This window comes from Otolemur garnettii, unplaced genomic scaffold (assembly GCF_000181295.1).
Source record: "Otolemur garnettii isolate 467f Iridium unplaced genomic scaffold, OtoGar3 scaffold00006, whole genome shotgun sequence".
Lineage (NCBI taxonomy): Eukaryota > Metazoa > Chordata > Mammalia > Primates > Galagidae > Otolemur > Otolemur garnettii.
The window spans coordinates 4,951,536-4,968,133 of record NW_003852401.1 but is presented as its reverse complement, the minus strand read 5'-3'; positions in this window follow the sequence as shown (position 1 = coordinate 4,968,133).

The window sequence follows — 16,598 nt, the reverse complement described above, 5'->3', positions numbered from 1 at the left end:
GCTTCACTCTCTAACCACAGCACTTTGCCGTCACGAACATTAGCATCATTGCTGACACCTTTGGAACTTACACTGTCAGCTTAGGCTGACTCTAGGCTAGAATTTCTCTTAGCTTAACTCTGCATATTTATAAGCTATGGCTAACTACATGTCCAATAACATGTTCAGACTCTACACGCTAATACTGAGTTTTATAGTTTCTATCACTTTGGTATCTTCCAATGCTATGGTATTTTTTTTTTTTTTTTAACCACTGTCACTGTTTTAGTTTAGGCTTTCTTCATTTCCAACTGCCTCACATGAAAGACCGGCTACACTTAAATCAACTCTCCACCACCTCTAAAGATTTAGCTAAGAGGTCAGTTGAAGCATGTCATTCCTTTATTTAAAATCCACTAACAGTTACCAGTTGATCTCAGGTTAAACTTGTGACCACAGTCTACAAAGTCATTCACAGCCTGGGCTCAGTTTACTGCTCTAGCCTCATCTCACAGATTTCCCCTTAATCCTCTATTCCTTGATCATAATGAGCTGCCCGTGTAGAAGGTCAGGGGATTCCAGGCTCCTTTGGCTCAGACCTGGAACTAGGAGTCAATATCATCTCAACCATATGGATGAAAGTGGAGTAAGGATAATTATTCAAACAAAAAAAGAGTGTGTTATTAATGGAGGAAGATAATGATTAATCTTTTATACTTCAAATATATTTGGACATATAGCCATCATCTAACATTGCCCCAGCAATGAAGCTTATCTACTGAAATTATAGACCTGAGTATATATACATACCTAGGTATAATGTTTTTACACTGATAACATCTGCTTCAGAATATTTGCTCTCCAAATGTGTTGTGTTTTCTCTCATCTTTCGACCATTTGTAGTATTGCTTCTTTTTCCTAGACCATACTTTGTTCAGCAATTCTCTTGCCTCAGACTCTCAAATAGCTAGGACTACAGGTGCCCACCACATGCTTGGCTATTTTTTTGTTGCTACTGTTATTGTTGTTTAGCAGGCCTGGGCTGGGCTGGAACTTGCCATCCTCAATGTATGTGGCCGGCGCCCTACTCACTGAGCTTCGGGTGTCAAGCCTGTTCTCTCTCTCTCTTTTTTTTTTTTTTGATGGTCTATTTTTCCTTCAAAATTTGACTCAAGTATTGTCTGATCAAGGAAAATATTCCTACTTCCCTCTGGTATTAGTTAGATGTTCCTATGTGAGGTCCCACAGCACTTTCTTTTTCTTTCCATCAGGGATTTTCTATGAGGGCAAAAGCTTACCCCTTTCTAGAGTCCTGGTATTGGGATTAAGGGTTCAATGAATGTTTAAAAGAATGAAGGAAGAAAAAATAGCTGATTCATATATAAAAGAAATTAGCTATCAATTCTGATATCTTATCAAATGTCATATCATTCATCTCTAATGCAAAGTGTTTATTCCCTCATCCCCTACTCCTACTTGTCTCCTAACCTTAGTAGGGGCAAATAGAACCAACCTGGTGGGTGGCCCATAGAACCTTTGTCTCGCCACATGAGTTGGCAGATTGAAGAGCCTGAGCCCTCAACATGGTAGCATGAATGACTTGTTCACTTTGATCAAGGACTATTTACTTTGGACTATATTACTATTTACTTACTTTAAATTGGATAAGGGTTAAAAATAATTAACCCTTCTTATAGCTGAGTAGCTTAGTGATCACTGCCTGGAATGATTCCATGTCTTAATATCTATCTACATGTACAAACTACCCATCGAGTCGCTAATTGGCACGTCTGCAGAAGTCTCAGGAGAGAAGCCAAGAATCTGAGCACTTGCTGGCTTCGGTGTGCTCCTGAAGCATGCTTATCCCTGGGGAACAAAGCTTCTCCCTGGAGATCCACAGGACACTCGGCTCATTGAAGGCCACTGGGCTCCTCCTCACTCTTGCTATGTCAGGACTTTAACAGAAACACAATATTGCACTAAATTCAATGTTGTCTTTTTGATACTTATGAGGAAGCAAAATAAAATGGGCAATTAAAAATCTATGAAGGTCAATTGATTTTCTCTACTGGCAATTATGCTTTGTAATTGTTTTCTGAAAGAGAAATTGGCATTTTACAAAGCCAATGATTGGCTGGGATTTTTGTGCTTACTGAACCTCTGTGGATTCAGAGTTTGGGTTTGGATAAAAACTAAGAGTTGAGCAACATTTGAGAAGCCTCTCCAGAGCCTTTCATCTAGAAGCTGGCTGGTGAGCTCACAAGTTTTCTGACATTTCTCCCATCCCAACCAGACTGGAACCCCACTGCAATCAAAATTCACAATGTCCCAGAGCCTAGACTTTGGTTCTCATTAAAAACCCAGCAGACAAAAAAGTCCAGGAGGCCAGCTAGCCAAACCTTTTCACGCGGCAGGGAAGGTTTGCATTCAGTTTTATTTTTAAGTTAGCAGACTAGGTCGGGACTCATTTTGAAGGCTGATAAAAGACTGAGAGTCCGTGTTTCATCTTCTGATTAATCCAAAATTAAACAATTCAGAGATTTTGATCACTTAGTCTTTTTTTAAACATATGCGACAGATAATAAATAGCCATCTCTAGCACACATAGCAGGATGCATTGTGTTTGCCTGCAGGCTCTTTGTGAGCCATTCTTAAGCTTATTCTAAGATCAGATAGTAAATCACAATTTCCTTTTAAAGGACCCTTAACAATTTTCACCCGGTGTGTATTTTTCACTACTTGGACATGACTTACCTGCTGCTCATATTCTCAGTGAAAAAAAAAAAAAAACTTTCTTACTTTTGAAAAAAGTGGTGATGAATAGATATGTGATTTATGTAAGCCTTGTAGTACATGAAAGGGGAAAGGAATTAGGCATAGATTGCAAGGCTCATTAGTTGCATTTGAGTTAAACATAAATCTTTGGAGAATAACAAAGTATTTTGCATTTTCTAAGGCATTTTTCCCCGTAAATCAAAACTTGAAAATTAAAAGATTTTATAAATAATAAATAATCAGCACTTCAGAAAGTAAATGGGAACTTTAATATACCAAGCAAGAGCGTGAATGTTTCAGGGAGATAAACGGCTCTCTAGACAAGGAGTATGACCGACTGTTCTGCACACCTGTGTTAAATATCCCCATCTTTTGTGATTGTCACAGTCCTCTCCCACTCTGGTTCCTCATAGGTGCGGTGGGGGCAAAGGATGGGGAGATGGTCAGAGGAATTTCATTATTCAGGTCCTTAGAGAACTTTCTCCTTTGCCCTTCTCTATAATTTACCACAATGCATTGTGATTATTTACTTCGCAGACTGGCTTCCTCAAAGACTGATCTCCCCCAGGACTGGGGCTTAATTGTCTTTTCATCCCCACCTTACAGCAGAGCACCTGGCGTATCTCCTTTGCATATGCATTTGCTTATGTACATCCTGGCTCTTTGCGAAAGAGTATTTTAAGGTGCTTTACAGAATAGAGATATTTATAATTTGAAGGAATAAAAGCTAAAATCATAAATAAAATAGGACAGAAGAAAATAAGAGGTAATTTGTCAGTGCCCCGTACAATTGCTAGAGTGTTTCAGTCAGGGAGTCAAAAGGAATCTGATGACACACTCCATAAGGAAAGTTCAATACAGGGACTATTTGCAAAGGTGTTGGGAGGGGTTTAAGAAATGAGGAAAAAAGGGGGTGGTGGAGTGCCTCCAGGAAAATAAGTGAAAAAACTCCTGGTGATTTTACTACTCTTGAAGGAGTTGTTAGTGGTACCCAGAAAAAGAAAGAGCTCTATGGAGAGGCCCAGCTGATAGGAGCTCTGGACTTCCTAAGAGAAGCAACCAGCCTGCAATGTCCTACCCTGCAGAGACTCAGGGAGTAAGGATTCAGTGTCACTCTCTTCTCTCCTCTGCATCTGCTTCTGGTACTCCATGGACCAAGTCTAACCAAAGCTCAAAGGCAGAGGAGCCCCTTGATACAGGGCATATGGATCAAGCCCCAAAACACAGAGCAGGCGCAGAAAAGAGGGGTAAAGAGAAGAGATTCAACAACACATGAGATTGCAAATTCAGTCCCAGACATACCAGCAACCAGTCAGAACCAAATGAGAAGCATAATTAGTTCCAAATATCAGTGCATTTATCATTAATTGCCTATCAATGGTTTGTGAAAAAGCACAGAAGCTTGAGATAAAAATCTCCCATGGGAACCACTGAGAGTGACTTTCAGAGATTCTTGTAGCATACACCATGGCTCACTGAGGGCACAAAAGAGTTGAGAAGTAATTCTACAAGGTCACCATAATGAGTTAGAGACCTGCCAGCCTGATGGCCTGATGATCTAAGGAGAAATTGCAGAGAACTTGGAGGAACTGTTGAACTGGATATCTTTTATGTAATTCTCTATGAATATAAGTCACTCTACTTTTTAACAAAGACTTGGATAACATTTGAACAACAGACAATTAATATTCTTTGGCAAACATAGGGATTACATGTGAATGATAATAAATCTGCCGGCTTCATTTATCAAATTAATGAGGTGATGAATATCCGAAATGCCTATCTTGATCATTATACATTCTATGCGTGTAACAAAATCTCACATGTATTCCATACGTATGTACAAATGTATGTATCAATTTCAAAAATCAGAAATTGAAACGCACAGACAATGGGGCCTACCCCTGGGTTGCACTTTCTTTGTCTTTGCTAATAAGCAAACCCCATAAGAAATCATTTTTAGTATATATCCTGAAAGGAACTGGTTATTTGATTCCTTGTGACAATAAAAAGGGCAAAGGTACCCTCTGGGGTTCTACTGATCATCCTCACTCACAGTTTCAAACTGCTCACTAAGTATTCAACAAGCTACTAAGCACTCCACATGCACTAACTCATTTAAATCACATATAAAATCACCATCTACATTTACAGGTAAGGAAACTGAAGAGTAGAGATCTTAAGTAACTTGTTCAAGGTCATCAAACATACAAGAGAATTTAAACCTCGGCAGTCTTGTTTCAGTGACCTGCCTCTAAACCACCACACAATTACAACACTCTTAACATTTGACAAGGAAAGTAGATTGGAAAGCTTTCCTGGGAGAATAAGAAACTTGATGAAACAAGAATTGTTGTTCAAGTAATACTTTTAGCTCAACACTTACAAACTGGAATTCCATAAAACATCTTGTCCTATAAGATGCACCAGGAAAAGAGGGATTCCAAGGATAGGAAAATTGAAAAATCCGACATTCTAGGGCTCTACTCTATGAGAATTGCAATCCACATTCTCATATTACAGGCTCTGAAAAAAGATATTCATTAAATAATCCTTTTTATCTCTTTCACTATCCAGATTAGGCTAAATTTACTTCATCAATAAATTCATTCCTTGTTTCATTCTTGCTAAGGTCAGCAATGAAACGGCTTGTAAGTCCCTGAATCCAGAGGACTTCTGAGAAGCTGCAGACACAGGAGAGGAGAGCTGGCTTCCTTGTGGAATTTGCTTTTCGCATGGCTTTGTAAGACCCAAGGGAAAACGTCCCCTTTCAATCTCTGAAGGTTGGCTGGCAATCAACTGAGAAAAGGTAGACTAATCGGAGAAAAGGCATACCAATTTATTAACATACACAGGATAAGAACTCACACAAATGGCCAGACGTTGACACTTTCGTACCACGTGAAGGTTACAAAAAGAATGAGGGTTTGGAGAGTGACAAAACAAGGTTATAGTAGAGGGAGACGAAAAGGCCTGGCTAGTAAAGGCAGTTTTGTATATAAAGGAAACCTCACAAGCGGCTTCCCTCAGAGAGACTAGATGAAAAATTCTTCTTTCAGACCTTCCCATGTGTCGGACTCTCAGTTAATCTTTCCTAGATCTGGACAAGGGAACGCCCTCAGAGAAAGCCTGGCTACATCACTGTGGATTCCCTACACATACAAATCAAACAAAAAGGCAGCTTTGCAAGGCTACTTCTGTTAACAGCCCCTCTGACCAGTCATCTCAAAATGTGTCAGAGAAGTATATTTGGGGGTGAAAAAGTTTGTTTCCTTAGGCTTTTACAACATAATTCTCTTGGTTTCTTTCTTTCCATATGCTTTTGGTCACTCTTTTAACTACCTCATGGACCATCTGCCAGTCAGCAATTTTTGGAGACCTCAGGACTCAGCCCCAGGCCCTCTCTTCTTCTTACTTGAGTTTCTCTCTAGGTTACTGCTTCTACACACATAGCTGTAAAATCCACCCACTTTCAGATGAAACCCACTGTTACATCACTATCCAGACTGCATCTCTTAGCTCCAGAGCCATTTTCTCACGTTCCCATTTGAATCTTATCTGCAATATTCCAAAGTCCTTTCAGGCGCAATACGTCCAAAAGGAAGCTTGTTATTTTCCTCTGATTTTTGCCCTTTTCCTGCAGTGTGCTCTCAGAAAGCGATGGAGGTAACTGGTCAGCATCTTGTGACGGCCTCTTTCTTACCACCCACATACAGTTATCATCAAAACCTATTGACTCTATAGTTTAATGTCTCTCAGATCTGTTTTTTACCATTTTGACAACTTCAAACATAGTTCATGTTACCCTGGTTTTATTCTCACTTTTTTGTAACATATAAACTACTGTATATAGTAGTCCCTTAGTATCCATGGGGGATAGGTCCCAGGACCACTATGGATATGGAACCAAAACCCAAGGATGCCCAAATTCCATATGTAAAATGGCATAGTATTTACATACAACTACATAGGTGGTCCTATATATTTTCTGTCATCTCTGGGTTATTTACAATACCTAATACAATGCAAATGCCCTATGAATAGTTGTTATGTTGAATTGCTTAGGGATAGTGACAAGAAAAAAGTTAGTACGTGTTCATTACAGATGTAACCTCCCTTTCTTATTTTTTCTTCATATTTTCAATCCTTCATTGGTTGAATTCATGAATGTGGAGTCTGTAGATTGGAAGGGCCAGAGTATAGGTCTACTTTCATCAGCCACCCTCATCCAATCTATTTGCCACCTTACAGACACATCCACTATGTTCACAGTGAGAGATTTGTTTTAAATCCCAAATTTAATCATGTCCTTTTTCTACTTAAATATATCAATTATTTGCATTTACTTTGTGATAGATAAAACACTCTTAGGAAGGCCATGCCTATATTCCATGCATGGCCTCTGTCTCTCCAGCTTTAACTAGCATTTCTATTTTTATTTTGCTCAAAGCTTCCACTTGAAAGACCTGGACCTTGTATAATTTATCCACTTGCTGGGCCCTCGAATGAATTTCTTTCTTTTTTTCTACTAGTTAGTAACCACTAATTTATAAGACTTTAGCCAAGCTTCACCTCTTCAGAGATATCTACCGAAACTCCCTGATGGAACCAAATGATCCTGTTTTAAACTTTTTAAAAACTACATGCCTATCCTTCATAGCACTTATCTTATTTACATTTTGTCGATAGTTATTGGGTCAATATCTATCTCCCCTACTGGACTGTCAGTTACACAAGGCCAAGCGGTGTGCATTTGGTTCACTAGCATAGTAGCAGCGAACCAGCATGGTGCTCCTGTACCGTGCTAGGTGCTGTGACAGAACATTAAAGGAGACAGACCCCATGCTCATGAAATTTTTAGGGAATCAATAAGCAAATGCAACACAATGTGTGGTAGGGGTTAAAACAGAAGAGGATCCAAAGAAGACCCAGATAGGGAGAGTTAAGAAAGCCTTCTCTGAAACAAAAGGCCCAACTCAAAACGTCACTATGTAAGCGCTTAATGCACAGTAATTTACACTGATCTTTGTCCATGAGGGAGGTAAATAAGCTGAGGAGCAAGAAGGGCATGTGACTTACCAAGTTCACTCAGTTAATCAGAAAGGCGGCTCAATTTGAATCCAGTCTGGCTCCTTCTGTGTGTTCCTAATTCCACAGCGCATTGAATGTTTTTGAGTTGCCTAAACAAAGGCAGAGTCATGAGATAGGGTGGAGGAAAGGGGGGAGGAAAGGCAAAGACCTTGAGGCCAAAAAATGACTGTACGAATTTTTTTTTTTTTTTTGCACTTTTTGGCCAGGGCTGGGTTTGAACCCACCACCTCCAGCATATGGGGCCGGCACCCTACTCCTTTGAGCCATAGGTGCTGACCAACTCTAAGATTTTTAGAAACAAATTGATTACCTTTAAAAAAATATATACCATTAACTATACTGAAGAGGTTGGATTGGAGCAAGGCAAAACAAAAACAGAGACCTTCTTCACGTGCCAACTATTAAAATCCTTTGGGACATGTATATCTCAGAAGACTGCAAGTGAATATTGCTCTACATAAACCAGAGACTCTTACTACAGGTTAAATCCCTAATATGGGTCAACCTTACTTTTCAGGACCACAAAGAAAGGACTACATCAAATTACATTATTTTACAAGTATATGTAAGTATATGTTCTCTAGCCACCAAAAAAAAAAGTCTCAAAGAGGGAATTAGGAATCCAGCTTCATTCAAAACAAATCTGTTTCCAGAAGGTTCACATAACCTCAGAGTTTTACAACTTGAACGAATTTTTATCTTATTAAGTCCATGTATAGTAATGAGAGAAAAATATGAGGACAATTCTAAAAATTACTCCCCCTAAAAAAATATTCAAAGAGGATATAGTTAAAAAATAGCTGTTCCTTTCATCTTCACATCTTTAAAGGACTGTTCAGAAAAAGAGGGTGGCAATGGTGGATGAGGCATTTTTGCGCATATTATCCACAGGGAAATCTAAATCTATAACCATCATCATAAAAGGAAACAAGAAGAAAATCAGAAAGGAATGAATGAAGGGCAAGTGATAGCCAAGGGGCTCACAATAATCAATTATTAAAATGCCTTAAAAGAGCAAAGAAAATGCTTATCAGATCAGCAAAGCACCTTTTAATAAATAATATGATTTGGGTTTAATTAATGGCCTAATTACAGTTTTACCCAATAGGCTTAAATGCTCCAAAGGAACAGTTTGAGTCTCTTTGGTAGATAATCTGTGTTTTAAAAAATGTTCTAATTACATATTTGCTTGAGTAAATAATGTGTATTTTACAAAACTGCCTAATGATATATTTATGTGACTATGTTTACCCAAATGGCCTCTCATTCTGTACTAATGGAGTTGGGATTACTGTTCCTCGGAGACACAGGGAAATGGGATGGCTTCGACTTTCACCCTAATACCCCTTCCTTTCTCATACCGTGGTTGCTCTCTCTCACCCCAAACATACCAGTGAAAGCATGTGACACACTCATTCGTCATCAATTTGAGCAGGAAAAAGAAATTCTTCCTCAGCCTTTTGTGTAAAGGGCATAAAATTTTGCAGAAAGGTATAAACGTGAAAATGCATATTAATACTCCATATGTAATGTTCTGTCAAAGGTAGATGAGAGACCGTAACCAGGGCAGGATATTCAAGGTTTACGTAGCTACATAATGTATTCTGTTCGTCATATAGCATCTTACAATGCTTTGCAAAGACCCAGATTCTATTTATTAGACTCAGAATGACTTAAAGCCATCTAACTAATTAGAGCCACCTGTATTAAAAAATGAAAAGTCATTTATTGACTTGTAGTCATTCATGACTTTTAGGTAATTTTTGTGTGTTTTTAGAGACGTAAATATGGAAAAATTGAATGCATATCTATTCATAAAGTTGCATGAAGGCACCAAAAGTTCCATTTTACAGTTTTCCCATAAAGTCTAACTCAGCAGACGTTTACTCTTTAAAATTAGGCGATGCTTCATTCACAAAAAAATATCTAGAAGATTTCTTATAAAATGCTTTGAGATATGGTGGTTCCTCAAAAAATTAAAAATAGAATTACCATATGATCCAGCAATTCCACTTCTGGGTATCTATCCAAAAGAATTCAAAGCAAGATCTTAAAAAGATAACTGCACAACTCTGTTCATAGAAGCATTATTCACAATAGCCAAGAGGTGGAAGCAGCCCAAGTGTCCATTGACAGAAGAAGGGGTAAACAAAATATGGTCTATACATGCAACGCGGCATCGCTCAGCCTTAGAAGGAAGGAAATGCTGACACACGCTACCACAAGAACGATGCTGGAGAAGAGCTCACTCTGTGAAATAAGCCAGTCACAAAAAAAAGAGTAATGCTGGCCAGGTGCAGTGGCTCACACCTGTAATCCCAGCACTCGGGAGGCTGAGGCGGGTGGATTGCCTGAGCTCACAGATTCGAGAGCAGCCTGAGCCCAGAGTGAGACCCCCGTCTCTAAAATTAGCTAGGCATTGTGGTGGGTGCCTGTAGTCCCAGCTGCTCGGGAGGCTGAGGCAAGAGAATTGTTGCTTAAGCCCAGTAGTTTGAGGTTGCTGTGAGCTATGATATTATAGCACTCTACCAAGAGTGACAAAGTGAGACTTTGTCTCCAGAAAAAAAAAAAAGCGGGGGGCAGGGAATGCTGTATCTAAAGTAGTCAGACTCCTAAAACAGAGAGCAGAACAGAGGGTTGTCAGGGGCTGGGGGCGGGGACGGGGCAGGGAAACAGAGGAACTGTGGTACAGTTTCATTCTGCAAGATGAAAAGGTTCTGGAGTCTGGTTGCACATCTGTGTGAATATAATTAACACTACTCAGGTGTATACTTAGAAATGGTTAAGAAGGTATGTTTGATGTTATGCAGTTTTTACAATAAATCTTTTTTTAAAAAAATGCATAAAATCCTTTAAGACACACTGTATTTGGAAAGTTACGTTATTTCCTTCATGTTTATTAAGAGTAATAGTAGCTCTACAAGTAACACAGCAGTGGTTTTCCTACAACACTTGCACAACATCAGTCATACCTAGGCCTGTGTAGGTTACACATCATTCCATTTCCATAATCACGCCCTCAGACAGGCATGACTGCCCTCATTTTAAAGAACAAGAAACTAAGACACAGTGGTGTTAACAGCTAGAGCAGGAACTTCAACTGAGATCCACTGGTCACAAACTCAACCACAATGTTTATTCATTCCGCAGTAATCCACTAATAAAGACTGGAAATAGAAGGACTAATCACTGAAATGGCCCCGAATCATTTTTTAGGCACATTTTTTTTTTTGTTTTCCTTTTTCATTGGAAAAAAAAAAAGCCTGACTAGAATTCACTCTCATTCTTCCTTGTTAATCAAGCAATTTATCATCATGACAACAAACATTTACTTAGAACTTATTCTGTGTCAAATACTTCTATCCCCTCTGAGAGAATATTATTATCTCCATTTTAACTGATGAAGAAATTGAAGCATAGAGAATCCAAGTAATGGGCTCACACTCACACATTTTATGTCTAGAAGAGCTAGAATCAGGACACAATCCAGGCCATCCAGAACTCGAGCCACACTCAGTCCTTACTCAGTATGACTTTCCCCTCGGCAGAGGCAATGATGACAGCCAGCTGGTTGGAAAGGCCTATAGCCTACAGCGGAAAAGGGGGGAAGAAAACGGCCTGGCTCTGTAACTCCAACGCAATGGACAGAGAATACCAAGATCCTCCAAGGGTATCAAGCCCTCGGTAGGTAAGATTTGTTTGAAGTTGTAGCTTTCTTGTTCACACTGTCCATGCTGCCAATGGAATGTGGTAAGCGCCACACTCTAGACACATATGGCAACAAAGAAATATAGATTACAGTTACTAGTAACTAATAATAATAGTAGAGGCTAATACCTCCATACAAGGAACTAGTGGAAACCCTACAAAATGTGTGGCAAACACCAGGCATGAACTATCAGTTACATTGTAGATACTCATAAAGCACGAGTCTTGCTATCTGGCATGGCCCAAGGAAGGAACACAGAATTGATAGTTTTAGTCATTTCATGAACAAAGTAAGACAGTTTGCCAAAACACTTTTTAAAAGGGAAGAAATCACTGAGAAAACAAAGAATAAGAAACAATACAGGGAAAAGAATAAAATTAAGGAATATGGTTAGCGTCCCATCCCACGCACTCAGTAACAGTCTCCTGACACTACGTTTCCTAAAGGCGGAAGCAATCAAAGGCTGATCGTTTACACAAGTCAGCCAAGATCATTAATCAGGAAAATAAATTTGCTGATTTTTATATTTCAAATAATTTCTCCATTGATTTTCATAAACAGATTGCTTTATGCACCCAACATTTCAACATCCCAGTATCGAGTACAACAGTGAGTTTCATGTAACTCCAGGACAGAGCCCCTATACTTTAAGAAATGGAATACAGAACAAACCTCATATAAACTGGGCTGAGCACAGCGACATCCCTCTTGGACGTTTCAGAAGGATGTTTCCAATAATTGCAGGGAATCAGGGCCCTCATTATGGGCACTAATTGTATTTTACTGTATTTGGGCAAAATTGCTACTCAAGAGTTCAAGCTGATAGAATGCCAGATTCACTAATTTTCACCTTAATAAATGTGTCATTATTTATTAAAATTTTGAATCCCACCACTGACACCCTCATGAATTATTTCTTACTCCAGGCACAGCCTCACCGTGCTCAGATGTTCCCATTGTGCAGACGGAAAGATTTGTGATTCTAAATTATGGAGCAAAGATACAGCGTAGACCCCAAAGCACTAAAATCCCTTCATTTCTTTCTTTGAATCCAACAGCATCTGAGGCAGCTTGCCTGCAGGAGTGCAGCAGCAGCAGCACCATCTGCTTACTCTGGCCTCATTTGCCTGGATCAAGCAGAAAATGGAAGGTACTAAGCTGAATTTTTCAGAAACTTTGCAGTAATTGAAAAAAAAAGACAGTGATAAAGAAAGAGAGAGAAAAGCTGTTTGGCAACTTAATTATACTGGTCACTCTGTGGGCCGCATAATGAAGCTAACACGTATTTTTGAAATAGCACCAAGCTAAGAGCATACCATAACTCCAAGCACTTTGTAGAGGAGCCCATCTACTCAAGTAGTCATTTATAATTAGTCTGTGAAACTCAGCCCCTTGGCCATTTATTATTGAAATTGCCTTCAGGTGATTTACTCCCCTCTCCCCTTTCTAAAAGTAGCAAATGAAATTCATGAGATTAGCCTCTTAGGAGCAAATAAGCAGAGATGAAATGCAGCCATAAGCGAATGCCTGGCAGGGCCCAGAAGGGAGGTGCCAAGAGGACATGGGTGGATCACGGGAGAATTGATCGGAAAGACTCTCTGTTCCCAGAAGAGAACAGGCTTCAATGGTTTCTCTCAAGTTTTATTGCACATTAGCAGAACCATATGCTCTGCTCCTGTGGGCAGCACCTGGGAGGACCACAGCAGCCTTAGACTCAAACGGAGACTTGGGAAGTTTCTGTTTAGAAAATGAAACCTCGTATTACTGCAGAAGGGGCCTCTGTCCTTAGATTCCACATGATATATTTCTTCACACAGTGTATTCGAGTTGGATCTTTTCCATTTCATGTCTACTGCGAGAAGGGAAGGAAAAAAAAACTTTCTATTACTCTGAAATACACATAGGGAAAGAGTTATCGTTTGTGTATGAGGATGGCCAGTGGCTGGAGAGAGAGGAAGAAAGGATAGCATAGAATGTCCTTTTCCAGACTCAAACTCAATATGCCTTATCAAACTCAAATCAAATTGTATATGACAAAGTCATTAGACCCAGAGGCTACTTGTTAGGAATAAATATTTTGCCCTAGGATTAAATCCCATTATATTGCTGAAGCTGAGTTTCTTTCAGGCAACCAGAAAAACCATGACGATCAAAACTTGATATAGCATCAGTATAGTGAAAGACACAGGAGGCACAGATTCTGCAGGTTTAAATAGGAAATCCCGCAGTTTGCTGTGTCCCAGCTCAGAGCTGCAATAAGCCAGATTTGCCTGATTCCTGCCCTTTGCTCAGAGTCTCTCCACAGCTGCCACTGTACTGTCAGAAAGCTACTCACAGCTCGCCCGTTTTGAAGCCCATCCTCTCAAACTGCTCTTCCTGGCATTACCCCATACTCTAGGCTTTTCTGGCTCCTCTCTCATTATCGAACCTTGCTGTTTGGTTTGCTGCTTTCTCAGGAACTCGGTGACAAATGAGGGAATTTGATTAAATATTGAGATAAAATGCAAATGTGTTACACCCTCTACCAAGCAGATTTTATAGTTAGCAGAGGCCTCAGTGCCTTAACTCATGGAAGAGCCTCCTGGTAGAATTTCAGAAAACATGGCAGTAAGCAAGGAAAACTATCTGTAAAGCAGTGTCTCTCAGCCTATTCCAGCAAATTACACTTTAGCAATTATGACTGTTTTGGCTGCAAGTAATGAAATCTCTAACTCAAATGGCCAAAGTAATAACAATATTTATTATCTCCCATGAGAAGGTGCAAAGACTAACTAGTGCCCCACCTCTCTGCTCTGCCCACTGCAGCATGTCCCCCGGCTTGTCCCCAGGGAGCCTCATCAGGTTGGCAAGATGCCCACGGAAGTTCTAAGCGTCCTACACAAACACAACCAAGTCAAGAACAAAAGCAGATAGCTGGTCTTATAGATCCCTAGTCATCAGAGAGACACAATATTTTCACATTGCCCCCCAGCAATTTTCTCATGTCACCGGCCAGGATAATTTCATCTATTTCTTCCTGATTCAGTCATTGCCAGGGGGTGATATGTTAATGATGCCAGGGTTAGACCACTCAGAATTTATCTTACGGTCACTTAAGAGAGAGCAGAACTCCCAAACAAAACTGAGGTTCTTCACATAGCCCAGTAAAATTGTTTAAAAAAAAAAATGCTAATCTGTTCTTGTATTCTTAGCAGACTTTGATTTAAATTCAGTTATCATACCCTTCCTGCTGCCAAAGGCCTTGCCATTTTAAGCTTTATGGATGGTGGTATAAGAAAAAGCAGCGAGAGAAAAGAGGAACCAGAAGACAAGACAAACAGTTGAGTCTTCATATTGTAGAGTCCAGAAGATTGCACTACATGACTGCCAGCCTCCCATAACCACTGACCTTCCACCGTAACTCAAAACCCAAAAGTAAATGGTTGTCATTGCCACAAAAATCAAATTAGGAGCAGGTGAGTACAAACTTAAGGTCCCTTGTGTTGATGATGGGGAAACTGGAAATGATATTTTAGATAGTGCTGACCAGTCAAAAGCACCAATAGTAAGCAATGAAGATGATATTTTTCTGGAGGTTGAGAAATTCAGAAAAAAAAAAATACCTTAAGCCTTCATTTTATTGATCTACAGTGAAGAAAATCACTGCTCTAAATATCATCTCCACCTTTAAATGGACTCAAATTATTAAAAAGTAAAGCAAAATCTGAAGCTTTTTCCTATAAGTTTCATGCACATGCCTGGAGCAGTTGAACAGGAAGATCCTCAAGCTTCTAGAGGCTAATGGGATCCTGGGACAATGAGGTGGAGATGTCAAAATGAGTTCTGCCTTCTTTACCAATGACAGCTTTGCACAGACTGGCTTATGCTGTGAACAGTATCACTCAAACTTATTTCAAATAAGGGCAGGGTCTTCTTTCTACATCTTTTTTGCACTTCCTACTGCTTGAAAATGTGCTCATTAATAGTTAGGATCATAAATGTATTGAAAAACAATTGTTGGGTTTGAAAAACTGCAGAAAACAAGTGCATTATTTACAGTGTGCTCTGTTTAACAACATAGAGAAGGGATGTGTCTAGAAAGTTTCTTTAAAATATGTTAAAACAGTAAGTTTAAGTCATTTAAGTTTAAGGATTAAACATTAAGCCTAGACTGATTAAAAAAAAACTACAGTTGCCAGCGCGAAAGCTGTAAAATAGTTATATTTACTACAGTGAAAAATTAAGACACATTAACATATCAGCAATTTTGGATGAGAAGTTCACTTCCTTAAAGCAAGTTTCTTGCGCTATGTATCTCAATACATTAGTATGAAACAAGTGAGAGCTTCCCCAGGAGCCAACGCTGGAGCCCAGGTTTGACAACCCTTCACAACAGCCAGGTGCTGAAGGACAAAACCCAAACCCCTGCCCTGTCCCACAGCATCTCACTGTGTGTCCGTCCAGGTAACCAAGCGATACAAAGCAAAACCTGTAGCCAGTAGAACACAGCATTTTACTCAGGGGATTTCAAAACAATCACATCCTACTTGTATAAGTATTCATCCTTTTTTACTCATTCTGACAAGCTATTTTTTCTCTTATAAAATCCAAGTAGAATACTGACTTTTAATGATAATACTACAAGTGAACGTCACCAAATAGGTAATACTTGACTTTAGCTGTCCTTGAAGAACACCCTTCACGGATGTCTGCCCTTCCTCTAGGTACGCCATTTTGACAGCCACCTGTGCTGATCATATGTAAGACGTGAAAATACCTCTCTTTGCCTTAGCCTGTCATCATGCGTGAGACTCTAACCGTTAGTATCATTCAAATACTGCAGTTAAACAACTGCAGCACTCACTAGATGGGGAAAGAATACTGACTAGCTTGGCGAAAATCAAAAAAATCATTGGATGCAATCTCTCTTTTGTAAAGTATGTAACCATGGAGGAAAGGATGAATTTGCAAATAATTCCACTATAATTCAGCATACGACAAAGGGGAGACAAAACAGTATCTAATAGAGGATCAAACCAAACGAGATATAATCTAATCAAGCTGA